General features: G+C 37.0%; 1 long non-coding RNA gene across 1 annotated transcript; it reads right to left on the reverse strand.

Moving 5' to 3' along the window:
* Positions 1–22,003: 22,003 nt before the first annotated feature.
* On the reverse strand, positions 22,004–24,200 carry LOC139122151 (uncharacterized). The gene is made up of 3 exons (XR_011549419.1): positions 24,032–24,200; positions 23,372–23,461; positions 22,004–22,849 (listed from the first exon to the last, which is right to left on the reverse strand). It is a non-coding gene; the product is annotated as an uncharacterized lncRNA (long non-coding RNA).
* Between the last annotated feature and the right edge of the window lie 2,224 nt (positions 24,201–26,424).

Raw genomic sequence — 26,424 nt, forward strand, 5'->3', positions numbered from 1 at the left:
CAAAATTGTTTAATATGTAGATTCACTGAGACTGGACAAGTGAAAATTTCAAAACCTTCCTGAAGTTTTTTCATTTGTTCATCACGAATAAAAAAGAAAGATACATGACATTGCAAAGTGTAGTGATCTGTTTATGTTTCTCTGTCTGGCGTACAGTGGAGTGGCCCTGGTGTGATGTGTAACTGAGAGGTGTAGCTGATTAAAGATATAAACAAGACCAAATCAAGCCCAGCTGTTAATGTCATAAAAATCGCTGATACACAATACCTTGGCTAATTAAGTTTTGCAGCTTGATCGGATTTCACTCCAACTGGCTGTCAACTTCAATGTGTTTTTGGTACATAGAGAAAACTATGGGAGCAAAGTTTTTTGACAAAATGTCACATGACCAGCCACTTCCTGTGTTAATTATGCACATACCTAATTCTGGGCTTAATAATAGAGCTATAGTTCTGATTTTTGGTATGTAGGGATAACTATGGGATACAAAATATCACGTTACCTTGATGACCTTTGACCCCAAATATACATATATGTCCATAACTCAGTAACCACAAGGGCTACACACTTCATATTTTGTATGATGGGAAACCTTATGACGCCACAACCTGTACCTCATTAATTATTTACATATCTAATTTTGGGCAAGCCAATCGAGCTGGAGGTCTGATTTTTGGTATATAGGGATAACTATGGGATACAATTTTTTTGACAAAATGTCACGTGACCTCTATTACCTTTGACCTCAAATATAGATATTTCTTCATAACTCAGTAATCACAAGAGCTACACCCTTCATATTTGGTATGATGGGACACCTAATGATGACGCATCCTGTACCTCATTAATTATGCATGTATCTAATTTTGGGCCAGTCAATAGAGCTTGAAGTCTGATTTTCGGTATATAGGGATAACTATGAGATACAATTTTTTGACAAAATATTATGTGACCTGGCTGACCTTTGAACCCAAATATACATATATGGCCATAACTCAATAACCACAAGTGCTACACCCTTCGCATTTGGTATGATGGGAGACCGTATGGTGCCATATCCTGTACCTTATTAATTATGCACATATCTAATTCTGGGCAAGCCAATAGAGCTAGAGGTCTGATTTTTTGGTATATAGGGATAACTATGGGATACAATTTTTTTTGACAAAATGTCACATGACTTTGATGACCTTTGAGCTCGATTTCACAAAGACTACTGTAGCCTTCCATCTTTTTTGCATATTTATTTCTCTATTGCGCCTGTGCAGACAGAAAGATGGTAAACATTTTGCAGCATTAATTAATCATCTCAGAGTTGGCCAATATACACAAGAAGATATAAACCTACTTCAGCAAAAGGCTGATGAATTTTCTGGTCAAGCAGATCAATGTGAAAATGCAATTCACTTGTATACTACAAATTTAAATGTTGAAAAACACAATGAAGCAATTTTTACTAGAGTGCTGACAGAGAAATTACGGTGGCTCTCCTGCATTCCAATGCAGTAAATGGCGCTTACTCACTTTAATAGTCGCCTAATAATAAATCGCCACATACTCCATCAGGATAGATTGGTGTTAATGTATGCAACTTATTTTTATATTAATGCGCCAAATCATGCCGTATATACAACTAAATGTATCTAACAAAAATCTTGTGTATCCCATATCCCAACCCCATGCCTCCAAGTCAATTACTGCTTACCAACAACCAACTACTTCAACTGGCCTCACACTTGAGGAGCTTCAGAGTCCTTGACGCTATTTTTTCTTTTGATGTCACAATAATATGACTTGCTGCCATGGTATTCCTAGAAAAATTCAACTCACAGCACAGATGCCCGATAATAAAGTTTACTTTGACGTGCCTATTTTTTCTAAAAGGAAGAAAAGACTTATGTCTGAAATTTTTCCGACATCAATCAAAGTTGTCATCAAGGCATCTTCTTCTTTCTTGAACTCTTTTGCACCAATTCTTGGTTCCAGATAACACATTTCAACATACGGATCGTTTCCGGTGACGTGATGTGTGGACACGTCGTTGTGGTTAAACATGCCCGAGCAAAAATAAAACTTTCTGATTTCAACTGATCACGCAAACTTTATCATGTTTTAAATAAAATACCATTGCGATGTCATCAAAATAACAAGAATAATAAGCAAACCGCAGAAGTGTCCAAGGCCATTTGAGTGTACACATGTCGGACATCCATGATCCACTGAATGTGTTTAATTTACATGAACTCTCGTGTCGACGCAGGCAATGTTCTTCAAACAACAATTGTACTCCCAAATCTCTTCTTTGTTGCCTTAATCGTCCGATGACAGAAATAATCTACAATTTCTCCCCCAAACGGCGCGTAAAAATGTTGTAAATTTGACCGCTGAAGCAAAGTCATGACTTGGTATGTACTAGAGTTCAAATGCTGGTGTTGGCAAAATTAGCCAATCAAGTGTCTCTCTTCACGACATGTGATCTTGTAAGGTCGAAGTTCGAATACATAATAATCTCTGTGACCCGTGACCTGGGATGCTCTCATGGATCTGTAACGTCAGTTTCTCGAGAAATGGGAGAGTATATTACTTTTTGACCAACTTTTATGCACTTGAAATCAATCATTTGAAGACATTTGGTGTCAGCTGGGATCCATGGTCTTTGGACATGTATAATAATGCAAGTAACGATCCTGATACCCGACTTTTCTCTGCTATGAGCATACTGGTATGACACTGTGAATGTTTTTTGGCGGACACATGACAGGTACTTTCAGTGGTTACGACTAGTAAACGGAACAAAAAGTCTTTAACTGGAGTTCAAGTACCATTTTTGGATCCTAATCATTTAAAATACGTCCTAGGAAATTGTTTGGATAAATGGCAGCTGAACTAAGTTTCAGTTGACTTTTGATGTTTTTCATTCACGATCCAAGGAAATGTTGCATTGCTTTCATAAATTTGTGCATTCCATGCATAACCTAATTCATATGTGTTTAAAATTTTTTTGAATAAAACAATTAATTTGTCATTTTGTATAATGAACACAGGATACTTAGTTCGATCATTGTTTCAATTCTGTACAAAACAGTGCCATGTGGGACAGCTAAAAAAATCTGAAGTTCGTACCAAACTTGATATGTATTTCACATATATCTACAAGCTTGGTACAAATTTCACAACTACCATGGTGAAAATCTCATAGTGTGTACCAAACTAGTACAAACTTGGTGCACATTTCACATGTTCAATTAAAGTGTGTATCAAATTTGTAACATATATGTACTAATATGTAGCAAGTTTTGATCTTTTCGTACAGGCTTACACCAGATGAGTTGTACAAGTTCATTTGGCTGTTGATTTTTATGGGTCTGGTAAGGCTACCAAACAAGGACTTATTGGAGTGTCCAGTCTTTGTACAGGGGCTGCTGGGCAAGATCCTTCATACCATCTCGCCAACGATTTAAAGCTATCATGGCTTTCTTAAAAATTGCAGTCACCCAGATCATGAAGATGCAGAGAGCAGACCATCTAAAGTTGAGGAACTGTACACACATATGAAACACATTTGTAAACAATATTTTCAGCCAGGGCGAAACGTGTCTGTGGATGAACGTATGTGGCTGCAAAAGGTAGGGTCCCTGTGATGCAATTTATGAGGGATAAACCAAAGAGATTTGGAATTAAGTTATGGGTCCTTGCAGATGCTGCAACAGGTTATACCTTTGAATTTGATATTTTTTTAAGCAAGAGGGAAACAAAAACATCAAGGAATGGGTTTGGATATGATGTAGTCATGGGTTTTGTAGGGATTTGTATAATAATGGTTACCATGTTTATTTTGACAATCTTTGTACTTCCCCAGTGTTATTGCATGATTTGAGGGAACGGGGTGTTCTTGTGTGTGGGACAATAACAAAAAATCGACGGGGTTTTCCAGCTTGTATGAAGGATGTCAGGTGGGAGAGGACTGCAGAAAGGGGATCAATGCGATGGTACAGGGATAAAACAATATGCTTACTTTGGAATTGAAAGACAATAGGGCTGTGTATATCATGTCAACCATCCATACTGTATCTGAACATACCACAGTACAGAGACGTACAATATCTAGGGAGGGAATGTTTCAGAGATTTAAATGAACCAGCCAGTTAAGATAAGAGACTATAATAAGTACATGGATTTATTAGATCAGCTGATAGGCATGTATACAGTTGCGCATAAATGTACAAAATGGTGGAAAAAATTATTCTTTCATTTTATTGACATAGCTGTCGTAAATTAATTTATGTTATTTCAACAGTTTCGGAAGGAGTTCTCAGAATATGACGAATTGAGGAGACCCCAGGGTTAAAGCCAACTTGAATTTGGGGAAGAAATGATAAGACTGCTTGCAGGCCTTGAGAACTAGATATGAACTGAAAATGCTCACGTGTTTCATTATATTGTAGTTATGTGTAAATTTGAACCTTTGCCACATGTTTGCAACTTCATTGAAAGTGTTATGATCAACATAATGAATAATATTCGCCACAGATTAATTCTAAATCCAAGTATATATTCCCAATCGGGAAAGTTCATTAAAATATGCAAATTAGGAATTAACTGAAATGTTCTCATTAAATATGCAAATAAGGATTTGGCTGCAGTAAAAATGTTAAATGAATTTCAATGTTGTATCATAGTATCTTTAATGTACATAGCAAGTTTCGTCAAATATGGTCTAGTCAATACAGATAAATATCCCTAATTTGGAAAGTTCATTAAATTTGCAAATAAGGAATAGACTAAAGTTAAAATGCATAGTGATTTTCAATGTTGTATCGTAGTATCTTAAATGTACAAAGCAAGTTTCGTCAAATATGGTCTAGTCAATACAGATAAATATCCCTAATTAGGAAAGTTCATTCAAATACGCAAATTATGAATTGGCTGAAGTAAAAAAGTTTAATGACTTTCAATAATGTTATTTTATAGTTTCTTCAATATATGTAGCAAGATTCATCAACTTCAGTCAAGTCAATTCAGATATACATCCCTAATTAGTGAAGTTCATTAAATATGTAAATAAGGAATTGGCTGAAGTGAAACTGCTGAATGATTTTCAATAATGTTATATCATAGTATCTTTAATGTACTTAGCGAGTTTCATCAACTTTGGTCAAGTCAATTCAGATATATGTGTATGTATATATATATATATATATATACACACACACACACACCTATATATATATATATATATAATTAGGAAAGTTTATTAAATATGCAATAAGTATTTGACTGAAGTAAAAATGCTTAATGACTTTCAAAAATGTTGTATCATAGCATCTTTAATGTACATAGCAAGTTTCATCAATTTTGTTCCAGTCAATTCAAATTAAATATCCCTAAAGAGATACAATCCAGTCAAAGCAGACTGTCCACGGAGGAGGACAAGACACAGAAATTCAGGAAACGACAGCAGGTTACCCCCATGGGACAGGGAGTAACCAACCAGCCTAAAGTTATAACCACTGTCATAATAATAATAATAATAATAATAATAATAATAATATTTTATTGCTTGCTTTTTAAAGATAGGATTTACATCACATTTGTGGCAATAAAAGTGTGATAACAAAAATAAGTTCAAATTTTTCTCCAATAAAGATAAAGTAAAAGTAATACAGTATAATAGTAGCTAATAATAATATAACTAGGTATTTCTTTGTTTATCTAAAGTAAAAATATGATCTGCAAGTTGTTCATTAAAGAAATAAGCTGATTTTCAGTTGTATTCTTTGGACTTTGTATTTCGGACAGACTAATAAAAAGAGTTTCATCTTCAATACTGTTGGTGTTACATTGATTGCAGTATCTTTCAGTAATTAGGGTTTTTGGAACAGTGTGTCTCCCTTTTTAAATTGCTAGATCATGATTACTTGGTGAGTAATTTTCTTTTTTCACCTTGTAACTGTGTTATCTAAAATGATGTTTATTTTGGCGTACATTCTTAGTTTACTATTTTCATCAGTGATCAAATTTTTCCAAAAGACTTCATAATTGTTTTTTAAATTTGTTTTCATTACTCCGGTTATAACTTTATGGTGTTTAAGTGATGGAGCTTTATCAAGGAGAAAGTCCATTCCATTTTCTTTAATTAAAGCACTTAAACAGTTAAACCAGGATCTATTGTTAGTGTTGTTTACCATTTGCTCCAGAAAAGCTTCCTTAGCAAGATTACAATGTGGGAGTTGCATAATATGAAGCATAGGCCCTCCAGAAAAACCCCAGTATTTAATAATATTAAGTTTGACCTCAAGTAGAAGTGGAAATTGTCCTAGTTCACCCCTCACAGCGGCATTACAAGCTTGTCCCTTGCACTGTAAAATGTTCTTACAAAATTTGAGGTGAATTTTTTCAATTGCTGATTTATCCCACCTCTTGTAAACCATGAAATCTTGTCCCCAAATCTCTGAGCCATACAGTAAAACAGGTTTAATGAAAACATTGAATAAATGTAGGGGAAATGTTATCTTTCTGTTGTGCAATAAAATCCTTTTTAAACTATACAAAGATGTTGCTGCTTTATATCAGCCAAATTTGTAATTGTGTCACTGAAACTACTATTTGATTTAATTGTCAGGCCTAAGTATGTATAGCTCTAAAAGCCGCAATTTTCGATCCCAGTTTTTCGCATTAGTGGAGTTCTCCTCCTAGTCAAACATCTGGCCAGTACGATGTATGATTTCTATAACATTCATTACACAAACTGATCTCAACCTTTTGTCACCTTTTGCTAATCCTGCAAATAGAGTTTATTAAGTGTTTGATTGACGGTCGGTTCAAACCGCCAACAGTTGTTGATTCCCCACCACCAACACTCGAATTTCCTAAAAAAATGTCTTCCAGTCGCATTAGAAGTTGATTATAACCACGGAGTTTGATCGGAAGCAGGTTCGTGCTGACCGCTTGGCAGTCTGTCTGCGTTTTTGCGGCCTGAAAAAAACTAAAAGTGGCATTTTCAGGAGTGTGTACCCTCGTATTGCCTGTTTGGTCCACCTACACAACAAATGCTGCCATAGTTTTGGGCCCTTTTAAAGGGAGGCTCCGCCTTTAACAGATTTGATGCATGTACTACCATAGCTAAATAAGTGTTTATCTATCAAAGGAGATTTACTAAAATTAATTGGTTTGGTTTTCTGTAAATTAACATCACGTTTCCAATTAGAGCACAATGTGTGTAGTGTATTGAACTCACTCTGCAAACCTTCTTTTGAAGTAGAGATTAAGACAAGGTAATCAGTGTAAAATAATGAGATAATTGGAGTATCATTCAACACTGGTGGTTCAGTGTTTACTTTGTCTATATTTGTTTTCAAGTCATTGACATATAAATTGAACAGACTAGGACTTAAAACACAGCCCTGTTTTACTTCTTTTTCAACTTTCAGGCTGGGTGAGATAAAATTATTTGTTTTGATGTGTAATGTTGTGTTAGTGTACATGTGTTTTATAAATCTGTATAATTTGCCATTATATTATTTTTGAAAAGTTTATGAAAAAGACAATCTCTCCATACCAAGTCGAAAGCCTTAGCAAAGTCAACAAAACAAACATAAATATTCTGCTTATTATTGTCTTCAGGATAAATATGTGATCTATTGTGCGATGGTTTTTGCAAAATCCAGCTTGATTATTATGTATAATATGATTGTCATCTAAAAAACCATTTAGCCTTTCATTTAGAATGTAAGAGAGAACTTTACCTACACAGCTTCCGACAGAATGCCCCTATAAAATTTCGGTTCATATCTATCTCCCTTTTTAAATAAGTGTGTCATCTCGTATTCCAGATGTCTGGAAAGTTGGATGTATCTAAAACTGCATTAAATAATTTAGCTAAGGGTTTACATAGAAAGGAGGAACCATGTACAAAACCTATCGATCCCTGCTGCTTTTTTACTGTTTAAATTTCTAATTGCTAATAACACTTATTTAATTAGTTCCAGAGACCAGCTCTTGAACTGTTAGTTTTTGCTCACTTTCCTTCTTTCTTTCTTTCTTTCTCTATTTCTCGTATTACTACCAGAGAACATGCTGTATACAAATTTTACCTTCATTATCCAGAATGCATTGCAACACGCTTATGACCTCATTGCTGAGCTTGGACGGGTTTCACGGGCATTTCTTGTTTATTTTTTTTTTTTTATTTTGCATTGCACAAATATCAAATTGCGTTCAGCTATTAATAATTCTAGCTTTCTCTCGCTTTATTTTTTGTTGCGTTTTGATTTTTATTTTTCTCTAAATACCCGCCGTACGTGGCTATACTGTTACATCATACGCCTTCCATACTGATACTGGTCTGGCAGACATGTTGAATTTTTCCTTTGCGATGATTCAAGCATAGCGACAGAACGTGTGCGAGTCACGAGTTTTGGTTGGAATGCACCATGCTCATATGGCTGGTGACACCAACACAGACGACCTCCTAAGACAACGGAGGCTTTGTCTGACCCACAACAAGTAAGTGATGTATGTTACCAAAGGGACACTTAATCCCGGTGAATAAACGCAATTGATTTCTACCGAGGGTTCTAGCCAGCCCGTTTTTCGCACCAAGCGAGACCACACAGCCTGTCTCTGGGCAAGCTGCTTCCGGTGCTGGGCAAGCTGCTTCCGGTGCTGGGGGTCCTGGACTTATGCATACTAATCAGGTTGTCCAAGGACCAATCCCACAACAGAGCAGGATAGTAGCAGCTGGAGCACAATCAGGTCACCCTAATTTCAACCAGGCTACAGTAGGTGGGGTCCCTGGTCATATGTATGCTACTCAAGTGAACTAAGGACTTTTACCACAACAGGGTATGGCAGGCCAAGTCATACTCTGCCCAACCTAGGGATCAGATGGGCCATTCTAACATCAACCAATATTCTACACAGTACCAAGGTTCGATGTTTGCCCCTAATGGTCCAAATCAAGGCCCGTACCAAGGGAATTTCCAACAAGCAGGCACGTTTCAGCCATATGGAAATTATGCTCCCTTTTTCCAACTGGGCACATATTACCAGCCTCCAGGTTTTGAATTACTTTAACCCAGTTGTCCCTGGACAACAGCTACCGTACCATCAGCCAGTCGGGATGAATGTTACACAGCTGGTTTTTTAACAACCGGGCCCTAAAGTGGGTACAGGGCTTCCTGTTGAACGCACTTGTCCTGCGGGGCCTAATCCAGTGCAGAACCGCTCGTCTTTGACAGGCAAACAGACTGCCACTAGTTCGACTCATAAGTCAGTTTCCACTGGCAAGGGACGTGGTGGTGTTAAACGCATGCATAGATCTCCTGCTAACGTGAGTCGTCCTGGTGCCCCTTGTGACGGGCTCACTGGGTCGACACATACCGGGCGGCCTAGCACAATGGGGTTTTCGGCGGTTAGAACCGGTTCTCAGGTGGTGTCCAGTGTTGCAAGGAAGAGCAAATCTCAATTGCATGACGCTCATAAATGCCACTTGACCCCAGCACCAAGCGATGAGGATAACGAGGATGGCTTATCGCCCACATCGCACTCTTGCAAAAGTTGAAAGTACCTGTGGTTCTCAATAAACGGAATTATTTACGAGTACATAGTTCTCCCATTTGGCCTAGCATCAGCACCTCGCGTATTTACCAGAGTAGTGCTGGAGCTAATAGGGTTCATCCACCGCCAATCCATCAGAACACATCCATATCTTGACGATTGGCTGATACTCCATCAAAGAAGAGACGTACTCGAAACACATCTCACTCTGGTCAATTCTCCTCCCCCTCGGGTTCATCCCGAGTATAGAGAAGTCAACTATTACCCCTTCACGCGACATGGCGTTTATTGGGATGTGGCTCATTACTCATTCAGGGATTGTTTGCCCAACCGAGGAATGAGTGGACAGACTGTTAGCTGTTATCAACTCTATCCTGCCCCCTCCATCTATCCCAGTCAAGGTCCTGCTGGTAGCTATTGGCATGATGGTCTCTATGCTGGTAATCATCCCCTAGGCGCACCTATGCCTTCAACCGATTCAGCTGTATTTGTTGGCCCTTTGGCGCCCCACTCGACAGCCAATTACTCACGTTATTTGTGTGAGACCAGCTCTCCGTGCCCATCTAGGGTGGTAGCTGGACACTGAGAATTTGCTGGAGGTTGTTCCCCCTGCGGGTACCACTGCCCACTCAGTTTTTGTTCACGAACGCCTCCACCACCGGTTGAAGAGTGCACCTTGACGAACTGACAGCATCGGGCAGTTGGTTGGAGGACCAAGGGGAGCGCCACATCAATTGGCTAGAACTCCAAGTGGTGTTCCTGGCGCTCGAGTGCTTTCAGCTGTCAGTAACCAACCAGCATGTCCTGGTCAATCCAGACAATGCTACAGTGGTTGCCTACATAAACAAAATGGGAGGGACCTGATCCCCAACACTGTGTTACCTAGCATGGGACTAATTCATGTGGTGCAAGGAACACAACGTCCGCCTTCAGGCTCGTCACCTGCCCGGCAAACGGAATCACATTGCCGATGCTCTGTCTCGAGACCGAAAGGTGATTCCAACGGAATGGGAAATTCCCTAGGAAATTGCCAACTGGATTTTTGCAATTTGGGGAACACCCATGGCAGACTTGTTTGCGATGTTTAAGAACCGCAAACTACCTCTGTTTGTGTCACCGGTCTTGAACCACAGAGCCTTGGCAGTCGACGCACTGTCGATGTCATGGAGGAACCTTCTCCTGTACCCGTTCCCTTCATTGCCTCTCTTGCTGCTAGTTCTACGGAAAATAGCGGACGAGGTAACGACCGTGATACTAGTAGCACCAGCATGGCCCAAGTGGTCATGGTATCCGATGCTGCTGGATCTGTAAGTAGAACGCCCTCTGGAGCTACCCCTCCACGAGGACCTACTATTTCAAGGTCCACAACTGGTTCATCCCGACCCAGGCGTGTTCAAGCTTCACCCATTCAAGTTGTCAAGCAATCCCTCGTTGCGAGCGGATTTTCTCAGGCAGCTGCCGGCACCATTGCTAGACCTCAGAGACTTTGGCAACTTACGAGGACAAATGGTCAAAATTCTGTGATTGGTGTGGTAAAGAGTGTATTGATCCACTCAAAGTATCTGTTAGCCAATTAGCAGAATTCTTTCCGTTTTTACATAATGACAAAGAATTCTCCCCGAGCACATTGTCTGTTTATCGTACCTCCATTGCAGCGACGATCAGAAGTATCGGGGCCCAGATTTTAGTCACAATGCAGCCTTAACTGCAATGCTCAAGAATTTCAAAATTGAGAGACCCCCTTCGCAGCGTTTTGTCCCTCAATGGAGTTTGTCTTTGGAACTTAAAGGTATACCCTTAAAGGTATACTGTCACCTGTTCCAACTGTGGCAAAATTTGCCACAGTTACCATGGAAAAAGAAAATCTAACCAATCACAGATTTTAAGTGGGTGGCTGCTTTTTAAAAACAGCGCCCTCAGATGCGCATTTTTAATACCAGGGAACGCCCCTTTGACCATATATGGGCATATTTAGACTACAGGTGACTGTATATCTTTAAAACTCTTTTTCTTGTGACATTAGCATCTGGCAGTCTCAGGAGCAAAATTCATGCTTTTGGTGCCACGGATGGTTTGTTGACTATAACCAAGACAGAAGTAGTCTTGCGTACTAGGCCGGGTTTCTTGGCAAAGAACCAAGTACTGGGTGCTAAAGCCACCCCGTTTACTATTAAAGCTCTTGACTCACTGACAGGCCCAGACCCTCAAGAGTGCTGATTATGCCCGGTTCATTGTCTTCGTTGGTATTTAAAACGAACCAAGTCCTTTCGTGCAGGGAGAGTTAGACTTTTTCTACCTATTGCCCCCGCTTCCTCACAGGACATTTCCAAGTCAACCATTTCAAATTGGATTACAAAAACGGTCCGTTGGACTTATAATGAAAGTTCAGAAACTGACCGTCGCCTTACCAGAGTAACAGCCCATGAGGTTAGGGCTATCTCTTCTTCATTGGTGTATTTGGCCGGTATTCCTGCGGACGATGTCCTTCGCGCAGGTACATGGCGTTCACCTAACTCATTTGACAGTTTCTATCTTCGGGACATCCCTTAATATGGCATCAGAATCGGACGGTTTGTTTTCTCTTGGTCCGCTTTCTGTGGGCCAACAGGTTATTCCTGGTAAAGAAATACTAGTTTCCCCGCCTCCTAAGGTCTGTGGGATTCTGGTTTTTTCCCGTTAGTAGCTGGGTGAGTATTTCAAATAAGCAGAATTGTAGTTTATACTTAAACTAATTTCTGTTATGTAGAAATACTCACCCAGCACACCTGCCCGCCCCCCCCCACTTTGTGTTTTGTATAACATGTGGAAGTGTGTTACACTACTTTTACGGGTAATGGGTGTATTGTACCCCTTCAATACTTGGTTAACCGTTTTTTTGGTTGTTTTTGCCCCTGGCGGTTCTTGTAGTAGTTTGGGGAAATTGTCAGTTCCTAACTATCGTACTCTAACGAGTGTGGGCAGTCGCTTACGGAGTATGACTGAGTAACTTAGGGAGTCCAGTGACCTGCGCCACAGGAAGTCTAGGCAGGAAGTTCAAGTTTTTAATCTTGCATAAATGGAGCCAAAGGGTTATTTCCCGATAGTAGCTGGGTGAGTATTTCTACATAGCAGAAATAAGTTTAGGTATAAACTACTATTCTGAGGTACTTTTTCACCTTAATGTCAAAGCCTGCCAAAATCCGACATTTAAAAGTTTGTCTCCGAATTTAGTATGGCCAAAAACAGTAACATAAGGTCCTATTGTGACGTAGGAATCCGACAATTGAAACAGTTTCTCTTCCGAATTAAATACGACCGAAAAACAGTAAAATAGGGCCTGATTTCACGTACTTTTATGATTTAATATGTCAAAGCCAAATGAAATCGGAAGATTGGAACAGTTTCTCTATCGAATTTCGTACGACCGGAAAAATATATATATATATATATATATAAAACGAAATTCTGAAATAATCAAAGTTTTGTAAACTTTTATAGTATTTTAAATATCATCATGACAAATGCAACTTAAAAACATAAAAAGAGATATAAACACAATAGCTTTGTCCATAAACAATAAAAATGTCATTCCGTAAAGTTTGGTTGATCCATGCTTAATAAATTCTGCCAGGGGAGACCTCTGGTCATAGACCTGCCACTAGACTAACCAAACGAAATTCTGAAATAATGATAGTTTTGATAAACTTTTATAGCATTTTAAATATCATGATGATAAATGCCACTTGAAAAAGAGATACAAAAAACAATAGCTCTGTCAGTAAACAATAAAAATATCCATTTCTGTAGTGTTTCGTGGTGGTGTGCATAATAAATTCTGCCAAGGGAGGCACTCAGTTGTAGACCAGCCACTAGACTAACAAAACGAAATTCTGAAAGAATTAAAAGTTTTGATAAACCTTTATAGCATTTTAAATATCATCATGATAAATGCAATTTGGAAATGAGATAAAAAATACAATAGCTGTGTCTGTAAACCATAAAAATTTCAATTCGAAAAAGTTTGGTGATCCGGTGATCCATGCTTAATTAATTTTATAACTTTCATGCAACCCAAGTTTAATGCAAGTAAAGAAACAGAAAAGATAATTATATTTTTCATTTATTTGTTTTATTTTTCTGTTACCATCTTCCTCCATCAGCATCTTCTCCTGATATTAAGAAAGTTCCCCTTTGCTCAGAGTTCGGCTTCGAGTTCTTAAACTGGGGAGGTTCATTTTCCGTATATGTAGCGCCCTCTATGGTTTAAATATGCAAGTAAACATGGCGGCCTGCATAAGCGATGTTGTCATGTCTTTCATGTACAAGCGTTTTTCTGTCGCCATCGTGTATTTCTAAAGATAAAATCTGGATCTTCTAAGGTATTGGGAACTAACTGATTTTTACCTTAAGGTAGAATGCACCTTGGGGACAGGAATTCGGGCCTTCAAATTTTATCAATTTTCTTCTGACCTACTGCTTGTTGTGGCTCATTTTAAAGCTCTTGGCAAAAGAAAAGTTTTCACCGTCTTAGTTTTTCAAAAATCGAAAATTTTATTTTTTTCCCATAGAGTTAACACAGGGATGGCGGCCATTTTGAATTTCAAATATCGAGAAATCACAAGTTATTTGTCTCTCTAGTACCAAAGTTTGCACGGTGACCCCTGATTTTTATTCTTGCTTTGGTAAGAGAATGGTTGAAAGTTTCACTGAGGAAAGTTTGAGCAAAAGTTTAAGTCTTTCACTTTCGAGGTGCATATTACCTTAAACAGTCAATGTTTATCATAAATGTCACCTAAACTACATGCTGAATGTACATACAATCCTTGCCATGCAAATTTATGACCGTCGATAAAATACTCTATCATTTCGACCTGCCAGGTTTTCGTATTTTTTTTTCTTTTATCAGTTCGTCTTTTCATAAATCATATTTATTTTTCTGGTCGAATTGATGGAGTGACGGTACCTACGTACTACAACGTAGTGACGTTACTGATAGTTAGGCATAGCCCACTAGCTGAAGGCCACTAGCTTGTGATGAACAAATAGTTGTCAAACTAAATTTCTTTTGCATGCAGATTATCAATTTTCATACCCAAAGATTTTGTTTTGTTGTTGCATAGAGTAACTAGGGTTTGAGTGGCAGTTTTAGCACTGTTAATGTCAATTTTTAATCACTCCATTTTTGTGCCAATGTTATTTGTGAATTGTAGAACCGGTAGATCTACTGCCAGATGATTTTGCTGCTGGAAAAATGTCCAGACAAAGGATGGCAGAAGGAGTACCTCCAGCGACAAATATAGGAAAGATACACATGTTGCTGCTACTGTTACTATGCTCTATGTTTGTCTGCATCCGTAGCATTTTGAAATTGAAAATAAAACGATATATAAAGGGACAGTAGCTGTAACTTCTGATAATACTTTAATCGTTTTTCATCTGTGTATCAACCATAGTTTCTTCTCAAGCATGTTCAAACACTCAATATTCAGTTTGAATATGAGACAATCACTCTCAAGTGCATTGCTAATATTGTTGTAGACAACTTAAGTCCATTAAATTCAGTTTGGCTGTTTTGGATTAGTAATAAACAGAAGGTTGTGAAGTGTCCTTTCCTTTCTCTCAAAGCAACTAAATAGTGTTAAATCAAAGCACACACGAATAGCAGAGTCGATCGACTCATTTAGCGCGATACGAGTTATGTGATTGGCCCATATACGATTTCAAAGGATTGGCGTAGCTCAACGGACAACACAGCGACCCGGGCGTTTTAAACTCCTCATGCAGAAGAGCAAAAATCAGAAGAAATGGTATCAACACGACTTCAGAAATCGCTTGAAAATTGCTTTCTTTTGATCGCACATTCATTTTACATGTTGAACTTGAGAGCCCTGTTCATGTCCTTCCCAACCGTTATGGAATTTTGCTCATTTGCATTGAGACGGTAATTTTATAAGCGATTGGAAAAAGTATATCACCGACCATGTCATGGCATTGGCGACCATTGAGTCACATCCCTTGGGGAAGTATATGAGTACTGGTACTGCCGTTGCATGTTGATATGTTGCATGAGCTGTTCACTCAATCATTTCAATCTTTTTTCCATTATGCTGTTGTCTCTTATACACACACACACACACACACACACACACACACACACACACATACATATATATATATATATATATATATATATATGTATATATATATAAATATGCATGTGTGTATACATCTGTCTGTTTATTTGTTGGTGATATTTATTCAACGTTCAATGATATTGTATGTTTGTTTATCTATTTGTTTGTTTGTCTGTGTTTATTATTTATTTGTGTATTTGTATGCTTGTTAGCTCACATTTGGTTATACCAATGTGAGATTATCATATAAGCTGAAGTCGGTGGAGTCTGTATGTTTGTGTATATGTATGTACGTACGTACAGTATGTCCGTCAAATTCAAAAACTCATGAACCGCTGCTGTTTTTAGTGCAGTATTTGGTCTGTAGATGCATCCTGGGCTGTATATGGGAATTTGTTCAAATGAAGGTTGCAGTGCCCAAATTATGCAAATGAGCTTAAAAAATGTGAAAATGGTCAAAAATCAATAAAGAAGAACCGCTTGTTTGATTGCTTTCAAAATTAGTATGCAAGCACCTCGGGTAGACCTTATACAGTTTTATGTATATCGTGAAGATATCTGGAATTGTGTATTTTTGCTGAATTTTTTTGGTTATTTTCCTCATTTTAAGTAAAAACTATTCTTCTCTGAAACCGCCAGCCTAGTTTCTCTCAATTTTGGGTTCGATGATTGCAAGGGTGTTACACTTCTAATTTGTTAAAATTAGAACAAAATTGGAAAAATTACTGTTCGGGGGCAATTTTTGTCATTTTTGGTCAAAAAATCGTAACAAATATTTTCTTTTTAAAGCCCCTGGACAGACAGCTTTTATATTTGGTATACAGATGTCCAGGGATGACTATAGTTAGATATGTGGAAGTTGCCCTGAAATATACAAATTTGTATTTTTAAAACAATTTTGTCATTTTTGGTCAAGAAAACTTGTTCTCAAAATTACTTGTCTGATAGCTTTGTAATTTGGTACAAAAGTCCCGAGGGATATTCTTAGATAAATTTTATGTTCAAAGTGTTGGGAAGGCCCAAATTTTTATATTTTAGGTAATTTTCTCAGTTTGTGACCTTAAATGATCTACACCAACCAAGGATATGTTTTGAGACCGTGTCAAAGGCTGTGAACATAATTTTGTCGTATTTGGTACTGATTTGTAGTAAAATTTGAACCAGAAAACAAAGCTGAGGTAATTGTTTTCATTGCGGATCAATTTTTTCAACATTTCCAGGTAAGACATGCAAGAACTGATAAGAAATTTGGATCCAGGATAATTCCAGATGTCGTAATCACCCACTAAAGTGGAAGGCATTTCACTATCTGTAACTACTTTAAGTGCTGTTTACATTCAAATGATAGCACTCATAGCATTAATTACAAAATCCCCAGGTTTGTAAATATATTTCCTCCCATCTGGCCTTGTGTAAACATGATCAACAAAGGGATGGAACATGTGACATTCAGGAGGGGGTAGGGTCTAGAAGATTGATGAGGTAGCATTACTTTTTACCAGATCCCTTGTACATTTTCCCCTACTCTTTATTTTTTCCCACTCGTGCAACCTTTTCTTGTCAAGCCTTCTCTTGCTAATTTTTTGTTGACATTTGCTTATGTATGTAGGATCTGCTTGGCCTATTGCTATAGAAGTTAATATATATGTTCCTAAAGATGACCTCCAGTACCTAAGTTGCAGACCTTATTTGCTTTTGTCATTCTTGTTTTTCTGGTTTAAATATTTGAGTGGACCGATTCAAACCGAATGTGAGCACACTGTCCTTGACGGTATTTTTTGCATGTTTGTTATATTTTGATTATTTATTTGCTTATTTATTTATTTATTTGTTTGTTTGTTTGTTTACCTCCCTGGCCCCCTGTGGTCTACAGACAGGAAATTTTCAGTATTTTAATGCGAATTACCCTTTATTTGTAGAGGTTTTGATTCGAATGTTCATTCAGCAATTAACTGTTCAGCTTTAGAAAACATATGGATCATGGATGTGCAAAATAGTTGAAATTCGACAAAACATTTAAAACGCTTACGTTATAAACTGCCCTTTTACTTGTTGCTAGGCAGATCAGTTTTGTCATTTTACCTTTTATTATACAAACCTTTGTCTTTTATAATACAGTAAAACATGTATTCAACCACAGACTTTCTAATTTCACAAGTTGACCATCTCCCCTCAAATAAAAAAATAAACTGCACATACACCTTGAGATGGATATCTGCTACCAAATATTTTTGTAAGGAAACAAGAGACCACTATCAGTTAATATGGCACAAGACCACTAATTCATTTCCCATAGGCCACCACAGTAGCGTTGAGCTCAATTTTCCTATTTTAAAACATTCAGCGGCACGAATCCTCTTAACAGGTGTTAGGTCAATGTAAGCTTGACTACTGATTAATTTTTCGTGTGGGCAAGTCCACGGAAATTTTGAGATAGCGATGATAGTGGTGTTTTTGACAAATTTCAGGCTTATTGTTATGATTTCTATTAGCCCTAGAACTCCTCATATTACCACCAAATGCTTCAGCCATTATTCACAACAGTCTGCATTTTGATTCAGGCAGAAAAATATCTTTACAAAAATTCTTGACGTTAAAGTTCAAACTGAACAAGCATCCATGCAGATATCAAAACTTCAAGGTCTGCACTATTTTTCTTCCGAACTATCTTCGTGGGTAACGAACCCGGAAGTGAATTAGTGATCTTGTGCCAATATAGTGAACCTTAAATTGACAAAAGTGCACAATTTTAACACCAATCAAAGTACTGGTGGATATGACTCAAATTCTAAAATAAAAGAAAATTTAACCTTACACTTCAATTGCTACACCTGCCTCAAGACATACATTCATCGGCCCTATGGCAGCAATTTGTGTCACCTCTGTACCAAGCCATATGACACCATATGACATAAAAACACATTCCTGGCAAACAAATTTTGTGTCCCAAACACTTATATCAGAATACTTTTACAATTGCTTAGTTGTGTTCTTCCCAAAAAAGATAATGATTTCACAAATAGAATCTCTCCCCGAAATTAAACCCCGGTTTCAGGGGCTAGGCCTATTTTCATCGACTTTTCACGGAAATTTTGAATAATAAATTTCTCTGTAGAAAACCGCTATGGATGGATTTGCACGAATTTTTGATATAAAAGCAAGAAATTGTAGGTCTAAACAATAAAAGTACTGGTTTGACAAATTAAGTTGAATTAGGAGAGAAATTGGCAAAAAGCTATGCCATACCCCTATTCCTGACTGAGTCCAATATGGCCGCCAGCGGGGATTTGGGCCCCCCAAGTATATCAAAATTAGTGTCTGAGCTGGTTTCCACATACCTGTATATTTCCAAGTATTGTTCGGAGTGATAGAAAGTGCAAAAGGTTGTTATTTTCAGCATAGGACATCATACTGAAATCTGTCCCCCTATAGGGCTTCCTTTGGGCCGTCAATTAGGCACAAGACCACCAAGTCATTTCCCATAGGCCACCACAGTAGCGTTGAGCTCGATTTTCCTATTTTAAAACATTCAGAGGCATGAATCCTCTTAAAAGGTGTTAGGTCAATGTCAGCTTGACTACTGATTAATTTTTCGTGTGGGCAAGTCCATGGAAATTTTGAGATAGCGATGAAAATAGCGCCCTCAGTGGTGTTTTTGACAAATTTCAGGCTTATTGTTATGATTTCTATTAGCCCTAGAACTCCTCATATTACCACCAAATGCTTCAGCCATTATTCACAACAGTCTGCATTTTGATTCAGGCAGAAAAATATCTTTACAAAAATTCTTGACGTTAAAGTTCAAACTGAACAAGCATCCATGCAGATATCAAAACTTCAAGGCCTGCACTATTTTTCTTTCGAACTATCTTCGTGGGTAATGAACCCGGAAGTGAATTAGTGATCTTGTGCCATATGAAAGGTATAGGACGTCATGGCGCTTTACAATGCATTCTTGGTAATCAAGGTTAACATTGTATATACTGCCACCTACGACAATGCATTGCAATGCATTATGGATAATCTACACGGCACCCCAAGCTTAAAATTGAGCATAGCGCCCCTTAAGATGGTAGTCCATGAAAACATGACCAAAACAAGTTTCACACCAGGTCTCTATGGCATATTCATAGACTTTCAAAATAGCAACAATCGTTTAGATTTTGCTGCATGACGTATGCATATTTATGAAGTCACATATAAAAAAGTTCATAAATGATTTTCAATTCTCCATGCTGTCTGAATTCACTTTTAATTTTAAGTAAATAATAGTTCCAATATCGGACATAACAGACGCCATTACCCTGGCAGTTTATCTATAGTATAACAATATATAAAGAATGGCTACATGGATTTCAGTCAAATTTGATACAGAAGTTTAGTTTCCAAATGACCAAAACTCGTCACCTTTTCATTCATGCGGGCTACATATTAATAATTTTATCAGAATTCTAATTTTTCTGTTACATATTACTCAGGGGAGCATCAAAATGACCAAAGTTTGTTACTTATCAAGGTTTACTGCATCAAAACTAAAGTTTCTTGTAAAATATTCGTAATGTTCTGCTTCGAGTGAGCTGCACCATAACAACTAGTGATTAAGCATGCTTCAGTTAGCATAACAACATCAATACTATTGCAAATAAAATTAAAATAACAAAAATAATGTCAAAAATGAGCGACTTTGTCCCTTTAATGTGCTTGCATTGCAACTTTTCCATGCCTTAGTGTGAAACTCCCACCAAATTAATACTCCTGAATACCATCAGTCGTGCTACAGCGACTTTGGCAGTGTTTTAATGTTGTATGGCAAAGTAAAAAATTCTTTTTTGTGTTTGTAAAACATACTCAATCTTGGTTTAAAATTTAAGCCATTGTAGTTTCTCCCTTTTTTGCCACAAATGGGTACTATTTTTGCACTTTGCAGTCTGGAAAATCAAGTGAAACCATTCCTGAATGCAGGTTTGCAGGCTGACAAAATAATTGACCACCAAAAGGCATAAAGGGGAAATGTATGGGAATGAGGATGTATATTAGCTAGTTAGACTGCTGTCCAACGTTCAGGAGTACAAACAATATGTCATTTGCCAATATTTCTCACACCATGAAAAAAATAGAGGTATTTTTTTTAATATTTTATTTTTTACATTCGTATAGCGTAGGCCATATGCAGAGACCACAAAGTAGGAGACAGAATGGATGCTTTTCAATACTGCAATAAAAATACTCTTACATAGTATGATGTGTGCAAGATTCAATATGATGGTTATAGTGATGCATGTGTTATTTATGAATGTATTTTATTTACTCTGATCATACTTTAAATTCTCATTTCAATGATCCTTTATATTTTCTGGTCTTTGATATTTTTGTTGCAAGGTTAGTAAGCTATTGATTTTACTTGTTTGTTATCCAGTGTATATCAAATTAAGGTGAAGCTGCGTATTGCCAACCCTGACCTTTTCAAAGCAGTATTTCTCATCTGATTTTTAGTATGGTAGAAGCAGTTTACACGATGGACGACATGGGTGTGTGTATTTGGGCAAAACTCAATTTTGGTATCATAATTACATTGATAGGGAGGCCAAAGGGCAAATTGTCAAAATTGGCCAAAATGCCATTTTTTCATATTCATAAAAATAAAAATAAAGGCATTATTCCATATTTTGTATTTATTTCACAATATTTGAATAGAGGCTTATTGACTGAATAAAACGGATGATTACTGAAATGCAAATTTTCTTAAAAATTTGGGTCGAAAATGAGTGTTTTCGCTAATTTAGAAAGTTGTTTTTGTAAAATGTTTGGTTTTCACAGGTCAATAATAAAATGTTAGCAATGTCTTTCTCATCTTTTTTCTCTTTTTTGTCGAAGAAATATCATTAACAACAAGATTAAGAGTGATTTTTTGTTGATGACAGCCTTCAAGAGTTAAGTCTTGAGTGTGTAAATCTTGAAATTGATGCTATTTGTCATTTTTCCTACCACAGAAATTACATAGAAAATAAGTAAGTGTGAAGGTCAGTTTTTGAAAAAATACAATTCAAAAACAAAATTTCTGGCCAAATGGTGCCTTTGACTGTAAATCAAGAGAGAACGAACGATATTACCCCCAAAGTTTTGTTTTTTCCCAAATTCTGCTTTTTTGAGGTTTGTGAGGAAAAGTGCTCTGATATCTTCAATTTTTATCAACATAAATAATAATGGTAACAGGCATTTAAGATGACCAAAACTCAACAAATAATACTTATTGCCGTTTAGAGTTGAACTGTATGAAAAATATCTTAATTAAAAATGATTATGTGGACAAAAACCAGGCTTGAAAACTGTAATTTGCTCAATTTTTCTGTGATGTTTGTTATTTCTTTTCTCCAATGATGCATAGTCAATACATAGCATTTCAAATACAGTAAAATCACATTTTTTCCATTTCAAGTTACATGGCTAGACTATAACAGCACATATAATTAAACTGTTATGGTTGCTTTTATCAACTGTGGTCACATGACTCATTAATATGCGAATGATCCATTTTGGATTACTTAAAGAACAGTTCACAGATTTCATTGTTCCTTTTTCATATTCAAATCCCAAATACTGTTACATGTATGACAATGGTATAAATTTTAACTGCAGCAGATATTGTATTACATGTATTAGGTGCAATATAAGAGTGCGAGTACAAACGTTCAGTTAAACGAGTAGTGAAAGTTGCTAATGATATTCTGAGAGTAGTGAAAGTTGCTAATGATATTCTGATAATAGCCCAACTCAGAGTGAGTTGTATTTCAAATACCCCTATTGGTACATGATAATTACTTTGGCTATCTACTACGGACTTCATAAAATGAAAAATAATATGTAGACACATTCTCTCTCACACACACACACCCATATAATGCATAAATATTTCAATGTCTGTGGGCTTGAAACCTTGTTTGTAAATGAGATTCCAATATAAGGCAACAAACAAATCAACGAATTTATGTACTATGATGTACGATATAACCCTTAAGTAATACAGCTTGAGACATTTGTTGTTTAAATTGATTTGACTGTATTTATGATATAATCTAAAAAGATACACAGCTGGAGAAATATTTATTTAAACTGACTTGATTGTATTTGCTTCAAAAACCTGGCAATCTTTATTTTGCACACAGACCTGAATCACAAATCTGTAAAAAAAAAGGAAAAATCCAAATATGTTACAAGATTGAATCAATCAATAAAACAAAACACCTATGAGAAAGATACTAACTGGATTGAAAGGATAAATTAAACAATGATCTACAAAATTCTAACCTACTTTTTGTTTTATTTTGATAGACTTATCAAAATTTCTTTCATGTTTTATAATTGCTATTGCTTGCTATCTCCCATTACATCGATCTCCTCATATGTTACTTTCCCATGTTGATATGTAGGCCCCCTAAATCAATTCATCCAAACTGTATTTTGTTTGGTTTTACCACACTGCCATCAGGCTGAATTAGCGAGATATTTCACTGAACAATTTCAATTTTGAAAGAAAAAAGTGTTCGTTATCACAGTACCTTTTTCAAAATCTATTCTCGGAACTGGACAGAAAATCTAATTAAATTTCATATAATTTACTTTTAATCACATTGAAATTACAAAGACATGTCTATATTCTTCAAATATTCACAATATCGGACGATAAGTATCCTTAAGCTTACCTTCAGTGACTGCAATTTGCACAAGCAACACTATCGCCTAGCAACTCGGGCCTGGTACACATCACAGCAGTCCACATTGCTTCGACTGAACTGAACAAACAAGTAATAAAACTACAGTAAGGTCAAAGATTTAAAGAAGATGTTTTTGACTGCTCATTAAGGTGTTTAAATTTCATAGCAACGGCTTACAGGTTCACTTGACTTGACAAACTTTGACGGGATACAGAGGCGTAATACGTGTGTGAAGTGACCTCGATCATTCGACAGCTTCTCAGTTTGCCATCGCGATTTTAGCACATGGGTCAGAATATGTGCAAATATCGAGCAATGTAAGAGCATAAAATTCAGAATCTCTTACCGAATACATAATTTGAACATATTTTTCATAGAATAATTCCTTGCATAGCGCCAAATTCTGTCGTGTTCAGCTTGCATTTACATGCATTCGTCACTTGAACTGCCGACTCTGTCACCGTAAGACGCCATATTGGATCTCCAAAATCACTTGCTCGAGCATCATCGCTACCCGAAAATGTGGTCGCGTTTTCTCATTTCCTGATAAAATTGCATAAAATTCATTTATTTGACAGTTAATAATATATTCTATATATTTACGGCCCATTGGGTCGAAGCGAGAAGTCTAAGTCAATGAATATTTACCTTGTTTACGGTTTCGGCTTCGTGGAGCGTTCATCCTCCTTGATTTTTCTTGATGGCCTCACAACACATTATTTTGGTTGTTAAGACATGTATTGAGTGATTTGATTGGTTCCAAATGCGATATTCTTGGAGCGCCAACCAATCGAAAACAGGCTTTTTTCATTGCCGTGTACCCCATCAAGCGAAAGCACGGGCCCCTAACGCCGTAGAGGGCGCATTTTTGACGCGCTAAGCATTGGCAAAATTCACAAAATATTCAAAATCGGATGTATTATTTTCGGCGCTCGTGTGACAGAATCATTTATTTTTTTGACAACACATTATACAAGGGGGATTTTTAAATCAATTACAATAATAAAATACTGCTTTCAAGGTAATCATTTTACGACCGTGGAATTTCAAGATTTGACCTGTTTTAGTGTGACACAATTTTGGCGAAATCATGATATTTAGTGATGTTTTATCAAAAAGGCTTGACTTTTGTTCAACTTAAAATTAAAACAGCTTACTAAGAAACAGTTTTTCTTTCAAAATCTCAGTTATCAGCTTAATGTTTGCTTTCAACTAAAAATAAGAGACATCCAAAAACATTACTTTGTCATCTGAGACCGATTTAAGCTTTGGCCTCTCTAACATTGATGCTACTTTCTGAAATGTAATATTTAATTTGAAAGAAAAGTATATGTAGAAAAAAACTACTTCTATTTTGCATTATCAATCCTAATTCTAAAATGGCAACGGTTGAAATGCTGACACAAAAAAAAGTGATTAAAAACAGAATTAGCAAAATTACAATGCCTCTTATTCAAAATGTAAGAACTTTATTGCCAAGCAAAATACTTGTAGTATTTAAAGAACATAATGTGAAAATTGTGTAAAAATTGGCCCAGCCAGAGTTGAGTTAAATTCTTTGGAAATCTTGAGAATGGGAGAAAAAAGAAGAGCAGGAAGTTGGGTGATTTGCATAAATTAACTTTTGTATCATGCATATTATGATTGCTTGACAACCAATATTTAAATCTTGAGTCAACAAATTAATTAAAATTAAATAAATATTCGCAAAAAAAGTGATTTTTGAGCAAAGTACGCTGTGTTTGGTGCAGCTCCCCCTCAATTACCCATCTCCGCCAACGGGGGGGGGGGGGGGGGGGGGGGGGGGTAAAAGCCTGTTGCAAAAGATGATTTCATTATTGCTCTGGAAGGGATTTTCATGAGTTTAGACAAGGGATGGATTAGTATGAAAAAAATTGTTGCCAAATTTATATCACTATCAAGCTTTGTGTGTGATATTTATTCCTGCTGGAAATTTTAATGAGTGCTTTTATATTTCAGTCTCAATTACACTCTTTTGCATCTATCATCGAACGCTCAACTTCATGTGAATATTCATGTGAAAGGTCTCAGTCAGAAGAATGTAACAACTTAGCCGGCTATTGAACCACTCTTTTTTGGGAGTGGAGATTTAGCCGACTGGTTGTGTCTCAGGCCTCTCAGCTAGGCGACTGATGCCGTATGTTGTGGGTTCGAATCCGATTGAAAACTATCCGTATTGATACATTTCATGAATTCATCAGTGTGTTACCTTTGAAATCTTATGAGTTGATAGGGAACTTCCTAAGAAGTTCCAGACGCCGCCGCGCTGGCGATAAGTTTATGTAAACATGTAGATACTGTTTAGCTGACTGTGGGCATCTAACCGACCGACGTGAATGTTATAATCCTAGCTGCATTACATGTAATACGTACCGTTACATTAGCGATTCCTGTGATTCGTTCAAAAATAATGGGCAATATGATGCAGTGAGATTAAAACATATGTTTCAGCCAAGTAAAATTTATGCGTGAATTTCAATACCACAACTGAAATGCGAATATGGTACATGATAACAACAGTCGCGGTTACAAAAATAGTTTGGCGGCATAGTTGACAATTGCAACATTGTACAAGTGCCTGTCTGCATGCACAATACACACTTCCACCGACAAAATGCATTGTGGTTTTTCCGATACCATTTCTGACGCGAAGGCACATCTTAGAACTTCACTTGAAAGGTGTTTCTTATGGTGAAATTGCATCGACGACTGGAATCTCTAAATCAGCAGCGCACAGTGTCTGCTGTAAGTACGAGAGAACAGGCCCTGACAGCCGGTGATAGACCAGTGCGAGAACGCATTAGAGTTGTGGACAAAATATCGAGTTTTACAAAAGGCGGTAGCCAAGTATTTACTTACACGAAATCAGAAGAAAACTTTTTGATGATAACGTATGTACGCCCGGGTATGTACGGCCGAAAACGTGCCATCGTATCGCTGGCGACAATCCACCGTGCGATAACCTGAGCCTGAGTCGAAAGAAAATATCGTCTTGCCGCCGAACCAATGACTCCAGCTAT

This window comes from Ptychodera flava, chromosome 21, assembly GCF_041260155.1.
Source record: "Ptychodera flava strain L36383 chromosome 21, AS_Pfla_20210202, whole genome shotgun sequence".
Taxonomy (NCBI): Eukaryota; Metazoa; Hemichordata; class Enteropneusta; family Ptychoderidae; genus Ptychodera; species Ptychodera flava.